Source organism: Pseudophryne corroboree, chromosome 3, assembly GCF_028390025.1.
Source record: "Pseudophryne corroboree isolate aPseCor3 chromosome 3, aPseCor3.hap2, whole genome shotgun sequence".
NCBI classification, from domain to species: Eukaryota; Metazoa; Chordata; class Amphibia; order Anura; family Myobatrachidae; genus Pseudophryne; species Pseudophryne corroboree.
Genome location: NC_086446.1, coordinates 299,966,448 through 299,986,965, shown reverse-complemented (window position 1 = coordinate 299,986,965; position 20,518 = coordinate 299,966,448). Strand labels below are relative to the sequence as shown.

The 20,518-nt window shown below is 42.8% G+C and overlaps 1 protein-coding gene across 1 annotated transcript in view; it reads right to left on the bottom strand.

Moving 5' to 3' along the window:
- LOC135055366 (cadherin-like protein 26) overlaps positions 1-19,562 on the bottom strand; it is a 126,716-nt gene extending 107,154 nt beyond the window's left edge. Inside the window, exon 1 of the mRNA XM_063959334.1 lies at positions 19,348-19,562. The gene's annotated coding sequence lies outside the window, so the exon portion shown is untranslated. The remainder of the gene's footprint in view (positions 1-19,347) is intronic.
- Positions 19,563-20,518: the final 956 nt, after the last annotated feature.

The window sequence follows — 20,518 nt, the reverse complement described above, 5'->3', positions numbered from 1 at the left end:
TCTTTCCTTATAGTCTAGTCCTTCTAGGCCTTTAATCAATTTAGTAGCTCGCCTTTGAACACTTTCGAGTTCACTGATGTCTTTTTTATACAATGGTGCCCAAAACTGAACACAATATTCCAGGTGCGGACGTACCAATGCCTTATACAGCGGCATGATTACATCCGAGTCCCTTGTCTCAATTCCCCTTTTTATGCACGCTAGCACCTTACTTGCCTTCTTTACTGCGTTTTGACATTGTGTACGGTTATTAAGCCTATTATCAATGAATACCCCCAAATCTTTTTCCAACTCTGTTTCCCCTAGGCGTTCCCCATTTAATATGTAGGATGCAAGTTTGTTTTTAGTCCCAAAATGCATAACCTTGCATTTGTCTGTATTGAACCTCATTTTCCATGTAGACGCCCAGAGTTCAAGTTTAGATAGATCATTCTGTAAGGACTCCACATCCAATTCTGAACTAATTACCTTACACAGTTTAGTATCATCTGCAAAGATTGACACTGTGCTTTCCAGGACTATTTCTAGGTCATTGATAAATATGTTGAACAGTAGCGGTCTGAGTACGGACCCTTGTGGTATTCCGCTAACTACTGGGGACCAGGTTGAGGACTTCCCGTTGACCACTACCCCCTATATTGTTAGCAACATTTAGAGCCCTGAGACTATTATCCCAGTGTGAAAAGCACATACCTTAAGGTACTTCTTTCTCCTGATGTCTATATATTTTTCTTATTTGCTCTACCAGTCTTTTATGTCCGTTTTTAGGTTCGCTGTTCAACAGTCTCAGTGGTCAGGCTATTTGATAGTAAGCTGTTAAGTGTTCTGTCCAAAAATGGTCAACACGTTTAAAAGTATTGTAAATCTATCTATTAATAAAGCAATGATTACTCTTTTATTTGGCTTTATTGCTGGGGCCAAGGGTTAGCAACACTTTTTTTTTATTAAAAAATAGAGAAAGCACTGAAAAATTACTGATTTCTCCGTTTATCCCTCTATTACCGCTGCGTTTTGCCACCCCATAGCCTGCTATAGAAACTACAAGATATGTTCAATTTATTATGCTGCAAAACACTAAGTACAGGATGGTATTATAATCACTACTAAGACTTCAGAAAGGAAATAAAGCAGAGAAGACTCACCTCTCCCTGTAGGGTGGCACTTAATATGCCGGCTACCAGCAGGAATGTAAAATACAACAACATTTTGGCAAAGTGTTATTCTACCGGTGAAGGCTTTTTAAAACTTTATAAGGGGGTACTATACAACATCCTATTCTGCTGCAGTGACTGACGATATAGAATGTTAGGTCCACCTTTCAGCAATGTCAGAGTGATAAATAAACTCTTTAGCAGGCATAATAAAAACTGATTTACAATCATAACTTGAATAAATAGAACTAATTGTCTGCCTCACACGTAATAAAAAAATGCCCAAATATGTTTTTGGACCTGTCCCAGTCATCAGTAATGATTACTGGGACAGTTGACTCAATGATGGGACAGTTGACTCAATGATAACTCAGTAACACATGCTTTTGTGGGATTCTGATGATAATAAGAATGAATGGACATTGGGACTGTATTTAGGGCCTTATTCAGTAGCAGTTGCTACTGAGATGCGATCAATCTGGACGATTTTCGGGTCAGTGCACACGCGCAGGCCCAGCGAGATGCAATCGTATCTCAGTGATGCAAACGTCTCTGTCAGAGGCGTTCGAGGCGTTCGAGGGGCTGTGATGTGTTGTTGCGGGGGGCGGTGCAGCGAAAATGGGGGTGAATCCAACCATTTTCGGGGCAGTCGTGTGACATCACACATGGCCTCTTCGAAGCAAAACATGGCGGTGGTGCGTCTGCCTTTGCAGCTAGGCTACGTGGGCAGGGGGCTACCCTTGTTTTTTGAGATAGCGATGCGATCACAATCGAATTGTGATCACATCGCTGGCGGCCATTTGCATGCTGGGTGGCCCTGCCCTGTGCTGGGCGGCCCCTAGCATGTCACTGCTAGCAGTTACAGCTTTGCTAAATTAACAAAACTGCAACTGAAGATGAATAAGGCCCTTCGTGTATATGTTCATGCATTATTACATAGGTAGAACTGTGTCTAAAATTACATAGAAAGTGCCCCTTGAAAAGGAGAAAATGGTGTCCCATTGAACATATAGGGCTGGTATCTACTACCTATAAATAGAGAGAATAGGATACAGTTAAGCAATATATTTAGTAATAGTTTAGAAAATTGTAGTCTGAAGTTTGTCAGTCCTTTAATTGTCTCAGCCCTTCAAAATAAATAAACAAATACATATTTTAATTTTGCTGCACTGCTATCTTTTTGAAAATAACAGAGACTGTGGCCTTCCAAATACTCATAGTAGAGCCATCAACTAGACACAATGGAGGAATCCGTGGGCTGCAGCAATATTCAATCTTGTTTATTTGTACCTTCACTTTGTGCTCGATGCCTCAGTTCCTAGTAAATTCTAATTTATATTGGTGCAGCCAGTGCTGTAACCAGAGATTTTGGTACCCTGTGCTAGAAAGTTCATTGGCGTCCCCGCTACCATTTTAAAAAGGGAGAGCACACGCCAGAAAAAGGACGTGGTCTCGTTGGGAAAGAGCATGGTCACACAATAGTACCTCCAAATCGAATTATGCCTCTTACACATTACGCTCACACAGTAGTAGTGCCCCTTACACATTATGCCCACACAGCAATGCCCCTTACACATTACACCCACATAGCACTATAGAATCAGTGTCCCTTCACTTAGCTGCTGGCCTGCCTTAGTCTTGACTCTCCAGTCCTGCTGCTCACCCAAACGCTGCAGTTCCTCAGCGCAGGACACTGTGGTACTGGACTAGGAAAGATGTCATGATGTCTCTCCCAGTCCCAAGAGACACTGCAGGAGATGGGGCAGCCGGGAGGGGATGGAGCTCATGGACGAGCAGCTGCAGCCCTGCCCAATGTAATGTATGTAGGAAGCACCCGGCAGAGAAGGAACCAGGTGCACCTCTACATACATTACAGCAGGCAGTGCTAGAGCTGGCATTGGCACATAGTACATAGGCTATTGAGGGTGGATGCGGCAGGTTCTCTGCCCACAGGGCATATGTGCTGTGTTCAAAGCACCATCTGTACCACCCTAGTTACAGCCCTGGGTTCAGCCCATAAAATGGCTTTTCCCCTTTGCTTGGGCACATGTACATGTAGCTGCCATAATCAAATAAGTAATGACACATTTTTTATTAACAGCTGCTGTCTATTTAAAGTTCACAGTTGTTTGGGAAACATTAGGTTCAACATAACAAAATTCTGTTCTCATTATTTTTACATAAATGATGTTTTTATCTACTTGCAAATTGACGGGAAACCCTGCACATTGTTAGTCGACTAACAGAACATATGCTGATTGCTGATCTGACGGGATGAAACCATTGCAGTGTCAAGGAGATATATACAGAGTGCTCCAGTTCATTAGTAGCTGAAAGAAACATACTGCTTTTGACGGCTATTTACTGTGCCGCTAAGTGTTCCCGGGAGCTTGTATCAATTCCTTTCCTCCAAAATAATATCATAATTAATCTTTATTAGCTGGCAAAACATCACATGCCGTTGTTGCAAATTCAAATAGCTCAGCCTCCTAACACTAATCTATATTCAATATTTAGCAGGCACCCAGACTATCATGATAGCCAACAAATTAATTCTAATTAGCAGTTCTTCCTCTGAATGTAGACAGAGACATGTCAGCATCTTATACTGTGCTGCCCCACAACTAACAAACTGTAAAATCACACATGAAAGATCTCCTAGCATAACATGACCTGGTTTACTCTTCAAGGTTCTTGATACGTTTGCCATTTGCTTTTAACAGAGGAGTAAGAAAATAAATTCATGCTACTACTGTAAGAAAGGTTGCAGAGATGGTTGCCATAGACCATGAGATGAGCAACCTGATATACTTCAAAAGCCCTTCTACCTCAATGGGTCAGACACTACACTTAAATTCAAGAATGAAAAACAGTACAAAAAGTACCTTGGAATGAATCACAGATCTCCAAATGCCCTCATTGACCCTTTACTTGCTTCAAAATAACATGTCCCACTTGCCACAAAATACATCTACAGTATGGTGGTCATTCCGAGTTGATCGCTCGCTATCAGTTTTTAGCAGCCGTGCAAACGCTATGCCGCCGCCCACTGGAAGTGTATTTTAGCTTAGCAGAAGTGCGAACGAAAGGATCGCAGAACGGCTACAAAGTTTTTTTGTGCAGTTTCAGAGTAGCTCAAAACCTTGCGATCACTTCAGACTGTTCAGTTCCTGTTTTGACGTCACAAACCCGCCCAGCGTTCGCCCAGCTACGCCTGCGTTTTTCCTGGCACGCCTGCGTTTTTCCGAACACTCCCTGAAAATGGTCAGTTGACACACAGAAACGCCCACTTCATGTCAACCACACTGCGGCCACCAGTGCGACTGAAATGCTTCGCTAGACCCTGCGCAAAACTACATTGTTCGTTGTGCCCGTACGTTGCGCATGCGCATTGTTCCGCATACGCATGCACAGAACTGCCGTTTTTTAGCCTGATCGCTGCGCTGCAAACAATTGCAGCTAGCGATCAACTCGGAATGACCACCTATATGCACTCAATTCCTCACATATACACCAAAACTGTTATTATTGAGGGAACATGTTACTTAGAACTCACAACATGCCTTTCTCATACCTATCAACCCTCCACATATGCTTCTCACGCTTTCCCAATATGTCATTGACACCTTCCTCAATTCACTGCTCTGTGTCCTGCCCGCAGACGAAGAGGGAGTGCACACTGTAGTACCTGCTCCTCTGGTATGCTGTATTGTACAGATGAGGACTCTTGACCGATGTCTACTCCATTTAGATCTGTAACAGCTACCTGGGTTCCGCAATTGAAGGCTAACCGGGCTATCTGTTGCACACCACTGCCACATACAGAGAATTTGATAGTGGACTAGGGAGGCAAGGGCCTGTTTTATATATTTATGCTTATTTGGGAGGACATAAGTATACTCAGTGCTAGTTGTCTGGAGGCTATATGTATTTAGGTATATACATGTCATAAAGTGGAATACAAGGAGGAAAAAGGAGAAATAAGGTTGGGGACATGAATAGCTTTAGTACTTTAAATGAATGGTACTGTAAGTTTTGGAAATGATGTGTTTGTGGGTGTTGATATTGCAGCGTAAAATAAGCACACAATAGCATATGGCTCAAACTATGAATAGTCCAGTAACTTAGTCAGTGGTGTTGGTTTATTGATAGATAGCAGGTACTATCATGGCTAAATCCTCATGGTGTTTTAATCTGGCTCTATGTGAGGATACAAATGTAGGGCTCCTGTTTTGCTGACTGAACTACTCCATCAGACAGCTCCTTTCCTTGCCTTGTGTCCAACTCAGCATACTGTACTTGATGATTTTGCATGATGTTCCACCACCTGACATCCTACATAAACAAGGCCTGTCACTTCCTCCTTTGCCAAATGTTTTTGTTCTTGCCCAATTATCTACAGTAGTTGCTGCTGTTTCTACTTCATTTTGTCATTGTCTACACGTGTACCATTACAAGCTTGTCCTTGGAGTTACCTCTGCATTAACCCTTTGGTAATGATTCTGCCTTACTGGACACCTAACCTGACCTTGGTTTGTTCTAGCTTTCCCTCAGTTTACCTACTCTTTCATCTACTGAACTCTGATCTTCACTGCAGACCATTATACTCTCAATTTGATGTAATGCTTACTTACACTTTCACACAGTGTATCTCTTCAGATTTTGCCATCTCTCCTTATAGTCTTAGAGATGCACAAATCAACATTAACAAGTATCATGAGTGTTTCAGGCATCTGAGTAAGACTTTAGTCATGCTAGCTTCAGTGTGAAAATATAATTTCTAAACCATTTTGTAGTATTATTCCTAGAATCTGTACTTATTGTTTACCCGGATAATTGAAGACTGTTATGTTCTGATGTTACAGTATATTTTCTTATAGCAATGAAGCATCAAGTATGATGATTATGTATTTTATTTCTTGTTAGTAGTACATGCATTATTACAGGTAGACACAGACATCATTATTTCTTCATCATCTCCCTTTCTCTACTTTCTGTGCTGATGGATTGAAGATGCACTACCTCATATTAATGCTATTTGATAATGCACATAAACTATCTTTCTACAGTGATTGATAGATAGATAGATAGATAGATAGATAGATAGATAGATAGATAGATAGATAGATAGATAGATAGATATAGATACCTCTTCTTTTTTTTAATAAAATTTAATTTCTGCTACATCCTAGTGGATACTGGGGATCTGTACTTTAGTACCGTGGGGTATAGATCTGGTCCACTGGTGCCTGGCACTTTAAAACCTTTAGTGTGTGTATGTGTGTGCTAGCTGCTCCCCTCTATGCCCCTCCTACCAGACTCCGTTTAGAAAAATGTGCCCAAGGAGCCGGGTGCATTTCTCTGGAGCTCCAGAGAGTTTCCTTTTTTTTAATTTTAGTTATTTTCAGGTAGTACTGGTTGGCAAACAGGCTACCTGCTTCGTGGGACTTAGAGGGGGGGATGGAACCAACCTCCTGAGGGTTAATGGTTCGTAATCCCAGCTGACAGGACACTGAGCTACTGAAGTGCTGATCACACATCGTTAGTATGTGTGCCCACGCCAGCAGCTAGCTGCCACCCTCTAACAGATGCTGAGGATCGAAGTATGGTGAGTGTTACACCGGGGTTCACTGTTAGCGGGTCCCTGGTGCAGGTTTGGCGGCATGTCGCGTGGTGGTCACGGGCCACGAGCTGCGGTGCCCACTGCAGACAAAACTGGCTCAGGGCTCATGCCCCGCAGTGCTCACTGCCCCTTAGGGCTTGTCTGTGCTGTTATACATATGAAATATACACATGGCCAGTATAATATTGTGAGGGACCGTGTGCCATTGCTAGGGGCGTGGCTTCCTGGAGCGGGACCAGAGGCGGGAAGGCGCCATTTCCTGCTGCTGCGGATCATCAAGGCTGCATGTATGCTGCTCCTCAACTGACCCACGCTGTTACAGACTCTGTACTGGTACCAGAAGATCATAGCAGGGGGGGATCACTCCAGCGGTAGTGCCTCTGCACTTTTAGCAGGTTATACACATTATTTCACACACTATGCTGCTGTGTTCTGTGTGCTGGTCTCCGCTCCTCAGTGTCACTCCAGGGGCTCTCTAGGGTCTGTGTGGGGGTGTTTCCAGTGAGCTGCGCTATATTACAGTTGTGTCAAGATGTCTGTTGACATGGTTATGTGTGCTGCTTGTAACGTTGCAATGTTCTTTATCTCCTCAGGGACACAGTTCACAGGCACCTGACTGGCTAGATACTTTTAAAAGCATGATTCAGAATGTTAATTCAGAATGAGCTGCAGCTAAAAAGGAGAGACAGGTGTACAACAGTCTATTGCTTGTATTGCAAAAGCAGCAGATACCAGAAAGGCTTCTCAGCCCCCTCTGTTGGTTTCACATAAACGCTCACTGCCACAAGTGATCCAGTCTGATTCTGATTTTGATCAGCCCGATGTGGATGATGATCATATGGATGAGGATAGCTCTCTGTCCCCAAGGGTAGAGGACCTCATTTTTGCTGTAAGAGAGGTTCTTCACATACCAGATCAGGCGGCAAAACCAGATGAGGAGTTGTACTTTAATGTTAGACCAAAGAACTCAGCAACTTTTCCTGTGTCTAAAAAGTTAAACTCCCTGGCCAGGGAAGCATGGTTAAACCCCGATAAGAAATTTTAAATTCCTCAGAGGTTTTTAGCTACCTTTCCCCTCCCAGCTGAGGACAGGAAGGTATAGGAAAAACCCCCTGTCAGTAGATACGCCTGTGTCCAGACTGTCTAAGAAATTGGTACTGCCGATGCCAGGGGCTATATACCTAAAAGAGCCGTCTGTCCATAAAATTGAGACTAATCTCAAGGCAATTTATACAGCAGCGGGCATAGCACAGTGCCCCACAATAGTTTGTGGGTGGATTTCCAGGGCAATGGTCAAGTGATCTGATAATATTATTAATGGATTAGACAATCTGCCCCAGGATGAGGTCATTACTCTGCTGCAACACATACAGGATGCTGCTAATTTTATGAGCGAGGCTATAAAGGAATTGTGTAAGATACTGTAAATGGCCACACTACTGCTATGGCAGTTTCAGCACGCAGAGCGGACGCTGATTCCAAAAAGGGTGTAGAAAATCTTCCCTTTACAGGTGATGCCTTGTTTGGGGACGAATGAAATAAATGGATTTCCCAGGCAACGGCGGTAAGTCTACCTATCTGCCGTCGGCTGCGACACCTACTAAATGTTCTTACACAGGTCCCTCCTTGCAGTCCTTTCGTGTGGCAAGGTTCAGAGGCAGGGGCTGGGGCGTCTCCACCACTCCGAGGGGATCTCGTGGTAAGTCCCGTAAACCTGCAGCTGCTGCCTCCCTGGACCAGACAACCGGATCCCCTGCCGCTAAGCCTTCTGCGTGACGGTTGGCCCCAGCAGCAAAGTGAGTTTCAGGTGGGTGCTCGCCTTCAACACTTTGCCCACATGTGGGCAAAGTCCGGCCAGGATCCATGGGTGAGGGACCTCATTTCCCAGGGATACCGGCTGGAATTTCAAGCACTTCCTCCTCACAGATTTTTCAAATCGGGCTTGCCAGTTTTATGCGCAGCAAGAGTTACCTTGCAAGAGGCTATTAAAAAACTTTTGCAGACAGGGGTGGTGGTCCCAGTACCTCCTCTGTTATGCGACATGGGTTTTTACTCCAGTCTTTTTGTCGTTCCAAAACCAGATGGTTCGGTGTGACCCATCTTATACCGGAAGTCTCTAAACCCGTATCTGCGGGTGTTCAAATTCAAGATGGAATCCCTGCGGGCAGTGGTGTCCGGTCTGGAAGAGGGGGAATTCCTGGTATCCCTAGATGTCAAGGATGCTTACCTGCACATTCCCTTACCTAAGGTTCACCATCTTGGATGACCATTTCCAGTTTCAGGCCTTGCCTTTTTGCCTGTCCACAGCTCTGAGGGTCTTCACCACTGTCATGACGGAGATGATGCTGAAACTGCACATGATGGGAGTCAACATAGTCCCCTACTTGGATGATATCCTGATAAAGGCTATGTCCAGGGAGCGTCTATTGCACAGCATTGATCTGACAACTCATGTGCTTACGGATCATGGGTGGATCCTAAACTTCCAGAAATCTCACCTGGAACCGACACAACATCTCCAATTCCTGAGAATGATACTGGATACAGTGTCTCAAGAAATGTTTCTTCCGATGGACAAAGCCTTAGCTATCCAGGCTTTGGTCCGCTCAGTGCTCCGTCCTCGCAAGGTGTCCATACATCTTTGCATACGGTTGCTGGGCAAGATGGTTGCTGCTTACGAGGCAATCCGATATGGCAGGTTTCATGCCCGCCCATTTCAGCTGGATCTGCTGGACAAATGGTTGGGGTCACCATCACATGCATCAGGAAGTCACCTTATCTCCGAAAGTCCGGATTTCTTTATTATGGTGGCTACAAGTTCCTCACCTGGTAGTAGGCAGGAATTTCAATATTCAATCATGGATTCTACTGACCACGGATGCCAGCCTCCGGTGTTGGGGGGCTGTGACCCAAGGGGCCCAGTTCCAGGGGATATGGTCAAGTCAGGAATTTACTCTGCCGATAAACATCCTGGAACCCAGGGCAATTTACAATGCCCTTCTGCAAGCTTTCTGTCTCCTGAGGGATCATGTGATCCAGGTTCAATCGGACAATGCCACGGAGGTGGCGTACATAAACCGTCAAGGGGGAACAAGAAGCAGAGCGGTGATGCGAGAAGTGTCAAAAATCCTCCTCTGGGTGGAGGCCAACTCAGGGGCCATCTCAGCCATATTCATTCCAGGAGTGGACAACTGGGAAGCAGACGTCCTCAGCAGGCATGACCTCCATCCGAGGGTATGGGGCATGCATCCCTTGGTGTTTCAACAGTTAAGTCACTGGTGGGGTTGTCTGCAGATAGATCTGATGGCTTCTCATCTCAACAAGAAGCTATGCCGTAACTGTTCCAGAATGAGGGATCAGCAGGCTGTAGCATTGGACGCGCTAACGACACCTTAGACGTACCAGTTTGTGTATCTGTTCTCTCCTCTACTGCTAATCCCAAGGGTTCTAAAAAGACTAAGAAGGGAAAGCGTTCAAGCAATTCTAATTGCCCCGAATTGGCCTTGACGGGCGTGGTACTCGGACCTCCTAACCATGGCTCTTTAACAAGTTCTGTTCGTCTATCCAGACTTACAGTAGCTACGTTTGCTTGGAAGTTGAGAAGGAGATTCTAGCAAGAAAAGGTCTTCCCTCCAGGGTTATTTCCACCATGGTCCAGGCCAGGAAGATGGTTACATCAAAACATTATCATCGTATCTGGAAAAAGTATGTTTCCTAGAGTGAAAGTAGAAAGGTGTCTCCTGTGGAATTTACAATTGGTCGTTTTCTACTTTTCCTGCAAGCGGGAGTGGATATGCTCCTATGTTTAGGCTTCATCAAGGTCCAGATTTCGGCGCTCTCTATCTTCTTCCAGAAATAACTGGCCATGTTGCCGGAAGTACAAACTTTCCTAAAAGGAGTTCTTCATATGCAACCGCCCTCCGTACCTCCTACAGCTCCGTGGGATCTCAATGTGGTTCTGTCCTTTCTTTAATCGGACTGGTTTGAACACTTACATAGGGTGGAGTTAAAATTTCTCACCTGGAAGACAGTGATGTTATTAGCATTGGCGTCTGCCAGACGTGTCTCTGAATTGGGGGCCTTATCCTGTAAGAGCCCTTATTTGATTTTTCATGAAGACAGGGTGGAACTTAGGACCCGTCCTCAGTTTTTGGCAAAAGTGGTTTCAGCTTTTCATGTCAATCAACCCATTGTGGTTCCCATGTTGTCTAATGCTTCCATTGGGCCAGAGTCCTTTGATGTTGCGAGGGCTCTGAAGATTTATGTCAAGAGAATGGCTTGTCATCAGAAATCTGATTCGCTTTTTATCCTTTATGATGCCACCAAGATTGGTCGTCCGGCTTCTAAGCAATCAATTGCTCGTTGGCTCAGGTTGACCATTCAACAGGTATATACTTTTGCAGCTCTGCCTTTGCCAATGTCTATTCAGGCCCACTCGACGAGGTCTGTGGGCTCTTCCTGGGTGCCTGCCCGGGGTGTCTCGGCCTTACAGTTGTGTTGAGCTGCAACTTGGTCTGGTTCGAACACTTTTGTTAAATTCTGTCGGTTTGACACCTTGGCCAAGAATTACCTTCAGTGTGGTCAGGCAGTTTTACAGGGGTCTCAGCACTCTGCCACCCATTTGAGGAGCTTTGGGACTTCCGCATGGTACTAAAGGACAGATCCCCACAATCCACTAGGACGTAAGAGAAAATAGGAATTTAATACCTACCGGTAATTCCTTTTCTCCTTGTCCATAGTGGATACTGGGCACCCACCTCAGTGCTTCGATTCCTGCTTACCTGAGTAAGTATTTGGTTGGCCCGCTATTGCGGTCCCTTTATGTTGTTTGGATGGCGGTGCTATCCTGGTTAGGTTGGTGTTGCTATCCTCTGTTCTGGTTAGCGCCCTTCTTTTGGTTATGGTTGTGTGTTGGCTTGTTGATGCATCGCTGTTGTGTTTGTTTTTCCTCTCATGGTATGTCTGTCTCCTCGGGCACAGTTTTCCTAGACTGAGTCTAGCAGGAGGGGCATAGAGGGGAGGAGCCAGCACACACATACACACACTAAAGGTTTTAAAGTGCCAGGCTCCAGTGGATCCGATCTATACTCCATGGTACTAAAGTACAGATCCCCAGTATCCACTACGGATTAGGAGAAAAGGAATTACCGGTAGGTATTAAATTCCTATTTTTTGTTCAATCAATATCTTCTTGAAATTACTATAGTCATTGGAATTTGGAAAAAAGCATTCATGTCCTTGTGTACTACATTTTGTTTTGCTAGAACACAATGGGGGTAATTCAGAGTTGATCGCAGCATCAAATTTGTTAGCAGTTGGGCAAAACCATGTGCACTGCAGGTGTGGCAGATATAATATTTGCAATGAGAGTTAGATTTGGGTGGGCTATTTTGTTTCTGTGCTTTCATTATTATTTATTTATACACCATTGCATAAAACAATAAAGGAGCGTCGCAGGGCGCTGAAACGCTGACGTGCACGTTTCTCTGTATAACAGCTTTTACGAGGCTGAGAACCTGTGTAATGAAAGTTTAAGAGACCTGCACTAACACCTGCTAATATTGATGTTATGCAAAGTAAAGAACAAGTGTCAGTAGCGGTCTCCATCGATTAGCCCTGAGAGTAGTAGGGGAATAAATGTGTTTTGTCAAGGTGTAATTTCTCTAATGGTTAATGTGAACATCCACAGTGTATGGTGTTTTCCTGAATAACCGCATTGTGCGGCCACTATAAGTCTAAGACTATATGAACATTGGGGAAAATATATGAGATACATCTAACCAGTGCATGATTGCTATAATCATATTCGGTTTGGCAATGTTATAGTGTTACAACATACCATCACTATCGCTAGCTGACCAACGGCAATTGCACACATTATTCCCCCTACAAACAAGTGGATTCAACCACATGTGAAACAGTGTGTATACAATAATATAAAGAATTGTGTTAGAGATATCATCCTCCTGATCCCGTAACTAGTACATATCATAATCTCAATGTGATACTTTCAATCGACACTTATTCTCTCAGTGTTTGACCTATATAATTTTTATATACATGATTCCTCTTGTCAATTAACTGATGTAGTAATCAGGGTGGAAACTATATGGATATAGCCCAGTGATAACAATATTGCAGGGGAGATACTCCAGCTTTGGAATCATACCACAGTATGTCCAATGTAATCAATTGATACTTATTAAGGGACAACTGCGGGAGAGATACTGTTGTATTGGAGTTGCTTTATAATATGCCCAGCTAGTCTGAGAACATAATTGTAACTAATGCCGTTTCCAAGTTACAACAACGAATGAACAGGTTGTTACATTCTCTCAAAAGGTCACCAATGAGAACAGTAATGATTACAATTATGGTTACAATGTGCAATGTTACTATGTGCAACTTGCTTTCTCCACATTAAGATCTCAATTTATTTAGGAGATCAGGAGACCTAACAGAATTCTCAGTAGCCCTAAATATCATTCTAAATAATCCACCTTGCAGGAGTTATCAGTGGGGGTATCACTTTTTAATTCTATCTGAACTCACATTTTTTGATCTTTCTCACCTATTTGTTTGTATGTGTCAAATATTTTAACCTCTACTTTTTGCTGTATGTTCAACGGAAAATGGGGCTCTTTTAGAAGGAATAAGCAATAAAAGCTAAGTTTTATTATGCATATGAATTTATTCTAAATTTTGTTTGTGTGCCCAACTGAGCAACCACTTCTTGGTTCTCTTTGATTTTGTTTCAAATTTCAGTTGTAATAGGGCTGCACCCCCAGACAACAAGATCTATAAACAGATATAATAATATTGGGGTCCTTTAAAAAGCTGTGGTATGAGAAATCTATTTATTATCTTCTAAGTGTGCAGATAAAATTCTCTTGTCCCATTCATATATTGCTTAGGAGTTAAGCATGGCTCTCTCTGTGTGTATGCCCCCCAGCGATAGCAATGCGTGGCCCCGCGCATCACTATAGCTGGTACTAGATTGGCCTGCATGCAGGCACAATCTAGCAGGTTGTTGAGTGAATTGAGCGGCCCGTCCGTCCGTTCCCTCGCTCAGCACACATCGTGCTGTGTGCTGAGTGGGGGAGAGATGTGTGCACCGCGGTCTGTGACAGTTCACTCAGCACACATCTCGTGTATATGGGGCTTAAAAGATCTTAATATGTATAGTTTGAAGCAGAGAAGGGAATGGGGGATATGATAGAAACTTTCAAATATATCAAGGGTTTTAACAAATTATTAGAACATCAGACATGCACTGAAATTGGAAGTAGGTACTGTATGTCAAAGGAAACTAAAGATAATTACATCACAGAAAGGGAAGTGGATAGGTGGAATAGCCTCCCATCAGAGGTGGTAGAGGGTAAGACAGCAGAGCAATTTAAACGGGTTGGTTTCGGGTGACCAGTGGTTAGGAGATCGCCGGTCACCATACTGATGCTGGGATCCCATCTGTCAGATTGCCGGGGGGGGTGCAACAAAGCCCTTTGCAGGCTCATCGGAAGCGTGCTCGATGGCTCGCTGCACTCACCACAGTTTCTATTCCCACTCTATGGGTGTCATGGACACCCATGAGTGGGAATAGTCCCTGTTGATCGGCATCCCGACCAGAGGGCTAGTCAGTGTTTGGGATGCCAGCACCGGTATTGCTACCGGCGGTCTCCTGACCGCCAGTCACATAACCACATCCCCTTTAAACATGTTTGGGATAGTCTTACATACAGTAAGCCCTAAGGATCAAATAAGGTTGAGCTTACCAACAGGTAAAAAAAGGGAAGACTAAATGAGCCAAGTTCTTCTTCCTTATCTGCTGCAAATTCTACTGTATGTTTCTGTATAAGTCAGTCATTCATAATGGTAAGGTGTTATTTTGTGTAGAAAGAAGGGTGCATGTCATACAGTTTTGGATTCTGATTCAATGTTACTCCATGGAGGAAACCATACCTTTTCGCATAAAAGTTGTTTGGTCTTTACAATTGCTTAATGACTGGCATGGACAATGTCAATTACTCACCTTCTTAAAACAGCTGGAATGACAATTTTGTCTCCCCTGTGAACTAATGAATGCACTGTTTTGACAATGTTTATTAATCGCTCTAAACTGCAGTGGATCTCAAACTCAGTCCTCAGGACCCCGCACGGTTCGCGTTTTCCATGTCACCCAGCAGGTGCACCGTGCATCTCCAACTGTCACATTTTAAAAATCTACAGGTGACCTGCAAAACATGAACCGTGTGGGGTTCTGAGGACAGAGTTTGAGAATCTGTGTTCTAAAGTCATGTTCCTCATCTGTTTAAAATTTAAACAGCCCCAGTTGTCAATCATTGGAAATAAAACAGTTCTTTACAACATACAGATCTGCTGAAGAGGTCTCTTTGATGCTATCAGCAATCAGGAATTGAATTGATGATAATAAAGTTCAAGGATGCCTCCACTGAAGTAAACTCATAAGATGTCAGAAGTCAGAGGGTGTTTAGACATGTAATCTGATGGATTATTAGTTCCAACTTTATGAATGATGGATAAATTGTATGACTGTAATTTTAGCTTGCTGTTTGGATTTTATGATTAACAACGAGTGTCATCAGTACTTGATGATCAGTCTGAGTGGTAGTCAATGCCGATGAAATAAAGTTGAAAGTATTCACAACCCCAAACTACTGCAAGAGCGCCCCTTTCTGTCTGGGAGTAATGTTTTTTCATCTCTGTCAAACTAAAATTTGTTGATCCCCATGGGTATTTAACGGAGTCAAAATAGCTCTCTGCCACACAGGACTATCATCCACAATAAACTGTTTTCCACGCAGTTTTGTAACATGACATTGTGACGCTATCCTTCAGACTTCACTTTACAGTATGAATGTCATCAAATGCTTTTGATTGAGAAGACTCTGGTATTTTTCTTTGTGATCTCCCTTAATGAGAATGTCACAGCTGTATAATTTAGAATGAACTGAGAACAATAGTGTCTTAACTTCACCAGCATTTTTAGGTTTTACCATACTTGTGATAGCCTGAAGTTTTTGCAGATCAGGAGTCACCCAATCCTAAGAGAATGTGAAAAAAAATATGTTAGCTGCTGTTGAAGAAATATGCATATATTTGTATTCAGCGTCAAATTCCTGGCTTGAAGACACTGAAACAATTGACAAAAAGCTACACACTGTTCCTGGCATTTTGCTCCAAAAAAACCAGAATATCAATACTGTAATTGATGGCATTTTGAACTGCCTGTATAACTTGATGGATAGCATTCAGAAACACTGCTACTGCATGTGAAATTCCAATTGACAGCAGTCTGTATCTCCATAACTCAACATGAGTTGAGAATGTTGATATTTGTTGTGACTCTTCATCAAGTTCCAGTTGGTGATAACCTTTCTTTAAATACAGTTTTGAAATTAAACAGGCATCTGTGAGTCTCTGTATAGTATCATCCATAGAAGGCGTAATATATTGTTCCCTTCTAATGGCAACCAAGGGCATAGCCAAAACTTTTTGGGCTAACAAAGTAACATTTTGAAGGGGCCCCTGCTCCAATGCTTCCAGGGAGACATAGAGACCTCTCCACAGCAGTTAATTTTATTGCCCATAATAGTTCATTTTGTAAACCCTAGTAGCACCTTAGTTAATGTTATGCCACATAGTAGTGCCGTAGTTTATTTTATGAACCATCATAGTGCCCTAGTTCACATTATGTCACACTGTAGGACTATCAGTATACAAAATGCAACACACTACCCCCAATTCACATTAGGACATACGTCAGTTCATATTATGCAACATTACAGTGTTGCCCACAGTTCCTATTATGCCACACTATAGTGCCTCCATTTCATACTGTGCCACATTACAGTGCCCCCTGTTCATATTATGCCACACTATTGTGCCTCCATTTCATATTGTGCCACAGTGCAGTGCCCCAGTTCATATTATGTAATAATATAATGCCATCCAGTTCATTTTACACCACATTACAATTAGCAGGCCCAGGGGCATACATAGATATACTGTATTGCAGGCCCCATGGCAAAAGTTTGTAATTGCCCCTATGTATCACCCAATGGTGAAAAAGTTATATAACACATGTAACTGTGACTGAGGAGGGGGGGCCCCTCTCAGCTCTGGGCCCCATAACAGCTGAACTGCCAGCACCTCTGGTAGCTACACCCTTGGTGGCAACATTAGGATGATGAATATCAAAACATAATTTCATTGCAATTACCCATCGTGTTCAATTATATATTAGTTATGAAGAGTCTGTATTTCCTCTTCCACTTGCTTCTTTACGTGTATAGGAATACTCTGATGTTCTTGAGGGTATCCGGATGACAGAATGACAGTGTATTGGTCAACAGTCAATAGGTTAACACCATATGGCTGACAGGTACAAAAGGTCAACAGATGAATGGTCGACAGTGCTTAAGGTCGATAGGTAGAAAAGGTTAACAGGTTCAAAAGGTCAACATTACAGTGGTCGACACTTGGGGGGGTTTCGTATGTTTTCTCAACATTTGCTTGATTTACTATCCACATGGACATCTATTGAAAATAGTAACCTGCTCACCACCTTGGGGTAAATTTACTAAGGTGGGAGATTTTTAGAACTGGTGATGTTGCCCATGGCAACCAATCAGATTCTACTTATCATTTATCTAGCTGCTTCTAGCAGATAATAGATATAATCTGATTGGTTGCTATGGGCAACATCACCAGTTCTAAAAAACTCCCACCTTAGTAAATTTACCCCCTTGTCTGAAGCGTGGTGAACAAAGTGAGCCAGCAAGTGTACACGATTATACTGATGGTGGTAACATAACATTAAATGTACAAGATTTAGGCAAAAAAGTGTCAACATTTGTGTTGACCATTGTCATATCGACCTTTGTCCCATCGACCTTTTGTACCTGTCGACCTTAAGCTTTGTTGACCTGTCAATCTATTGTAAATGTCAGCCCTTTGTACCTGTTGATCAAATGCTTGTCGACCATATAGTGCAAACAGTAAACCTAATGACTGTCGACCATAGCATTGTTGAACCATTGATCCACACCCGTTCTTGAGCAAACGGTATAATAGAGTCTTTAAATTTTCCAATGCAATGACAAATATGATAATACTCCTGTAGTAAAACATTCATAACACTTTGTGTTTCTTTGGGGTCATGTATCAGAGAAGTGGAATTGGGAGTTTAGGCCACAATATATATAAGACCCAACACTGATGTGGAATAAAATCGCAAGAGACTGCCTCTTGCATATCTAGGCACAAAAAAATAAAGCTGAAATATCATAATTCTGTAATTTTTGTGTGCAATCACTTCAAAAGAACCCTGTAATGGTAAAGGCCATTTATGAACATGTGAATACTTTCACAGACATTGAATTTAAAACCAATTTGCGGGGGATAGCTGGACAGCCATCCTTCTGCCTCCTCCCAAACCCCTTTTGCTCTCTCCTCCGGACATCGTCATCATCTCCAATGCTTCTCTCACAGGCTGGGGAGCATTCACAAAAGACTAATTCCATATTTCTGTTTTTAAGTATAAATACAGTACAATAAACAATAAAACAATTTAGGTGATTGTCATAGTGTGTACCAGGCTTTAATCCCAATACTAAAGATGATGGCTGCGCTAGCAGATGGCAAAACAATGGCTGGCGCAATATGGACCTATGAAGACATGTTTATATAGTAGCAAAACAATAAAAACAAATAAGTGGGTGCTACTTAGGACTAATAGTTAATTATTCTAACAACAGCCCACACAAGGCGGATCTGGATATCCACCAACGATTATATGAAAAGGAAAAAAGAATAATGTGGGCGCTCAAGAATTAGAATATTGGTTCAGCTGCTGGTTTAACAATTAACCATTTTATGTTTCATAAAAAATATATTTAAACACATGGAAACATTAAAATACTAGACAGTACTGTCTTGTCTTGGATATAGTCAAACTGGTTAGTTTATAATCAAACATTAATAAAACATGCATAAACTAGCTGTTAATTGCAACACATAGGTGTATTTAAGCAGAAGCACAGTTAGCTGTAAAGCTGTTTAGTAAGGTGCTTGAGGTCTACTGGATAGCCATACTTCACAAGATTTCTGGGTATAGACGGAATGTCCACTTCAAATATACTGGTGAGACTCCTACTAGAGATTTTGGGCCTAATTATGAGTTGATCGCAGCAGCAATTTTGTTAGCAGTTGGGCAAAACCATGTGCAGTGCAGGAGGGGTAGATGTAACATGTGCAGAGAGAGTTAGATTTGGGTGGGGTGTATTCAAACTGAAATCTAAATTGCAGTGTAAAAATAAAGCAGCCAGTATTTACCCTGCACAGAAACAAAATAACCCACCCAAATCTAACTCTCTCTGCACATGTTATATCTGTCCCCCCCTGCAATGCACATGCGATCAACTCAGAATGACCCCCTTTATCCCATCTGGCTAATTACCAGCCGTGCGCTTGAAATATATAGCACAACACCCACAGTGCTGTCAGTTCGATTAGGCTCCCCGCACTGTGGTGGTTGGAATGAGCAGACAGTACCTTTATGCTGTATAGCAGGGTCCAGTATGGAGATGGACACTGTGGGGGGCCGCTGCCTGTGGCTGTAAACTGTGTATCTGGATCCAGTCAAGCAGGGGGTGCTGTTCCCAGTTGCGTGCCGTGACTTCCGGTTTCGGGGCTTCCGGTTGCGTTCCACCTGCGTTCTACGATCGAAATTCCGGTCACCTGATGCGTTTCTCCGCTTACTGGGACAGCGGTTTCATCAGAGGTATTTTTATATAGTAGCATCCTATTAGCAAAATATTCACAGTCTTAATGTAGGCACATACAGAGCTGCACGCAACAGAGAATCAGACCCTTTGTATGAATATCATATTAAGAATGAGTAAATGACTGTGAAAATGTAAATATATATTCTGGCATTAGATTTATTCATGGAAAATGAGAAAGTGGGACAGATGAATGAATGGGAATGGGTGAGAAAGAGAGGATGAGTCTGTGGTAGCGAAATCTATTAGGTGTTGAGGAATAGTTATCTAGTTGAAGTTCAATTTTTTCCTGGTACAGGTGTTATATTACATATTACATACAATATACCAATAATTACCATATGGAATGCTCTGGATTCTTCCAAAAGGCTGCAATCTGATGGTCAACCTTTGGGACAGAGTTGTGGTAAAAAGAGTTTGGTGGTTACCAATAGTCATGTACAGTAGGTGAATCGTGGCATAAGCTTTCTAAAGCTGATAGCTGGTGCCCGAGGCTAATGCTTCCATTGGCTCTGGGAGTTCCACTACTGCTCCCCATGTACAGTCTGTTTCAGTGCATTGTTTTATTATAATTTCTTCTGAGTTCTTGATGCATCAAGTAAGTAGTTAGAGTATCTCTTCTTGAGTAATGATGTGAGCTTTTGCTATCATTGGATAGCTTTCATGGTGGGCAGTTGGATGAAGGGTATGTTCTGTGTAAACTGGGGAGCAGAATCGTATTGAAGTGCCCTGTGTTTTTGCATTAGCTGATATTTTCTGAAAAAGGATTTCCAAGTATATTGAATGGCTGGTGCTTGGAGCGTATGAGATAATTAGTATGTGACTGAGACAAAGCAGAGCGCATACTACTATAATGGAACTCCCCTCAGGGCCTACAGTGACAAGAGTGGGTGTGATGGGGAATCTGCTGTGGAGTTGTGTAGCAACTTCTCTGTGTTTTG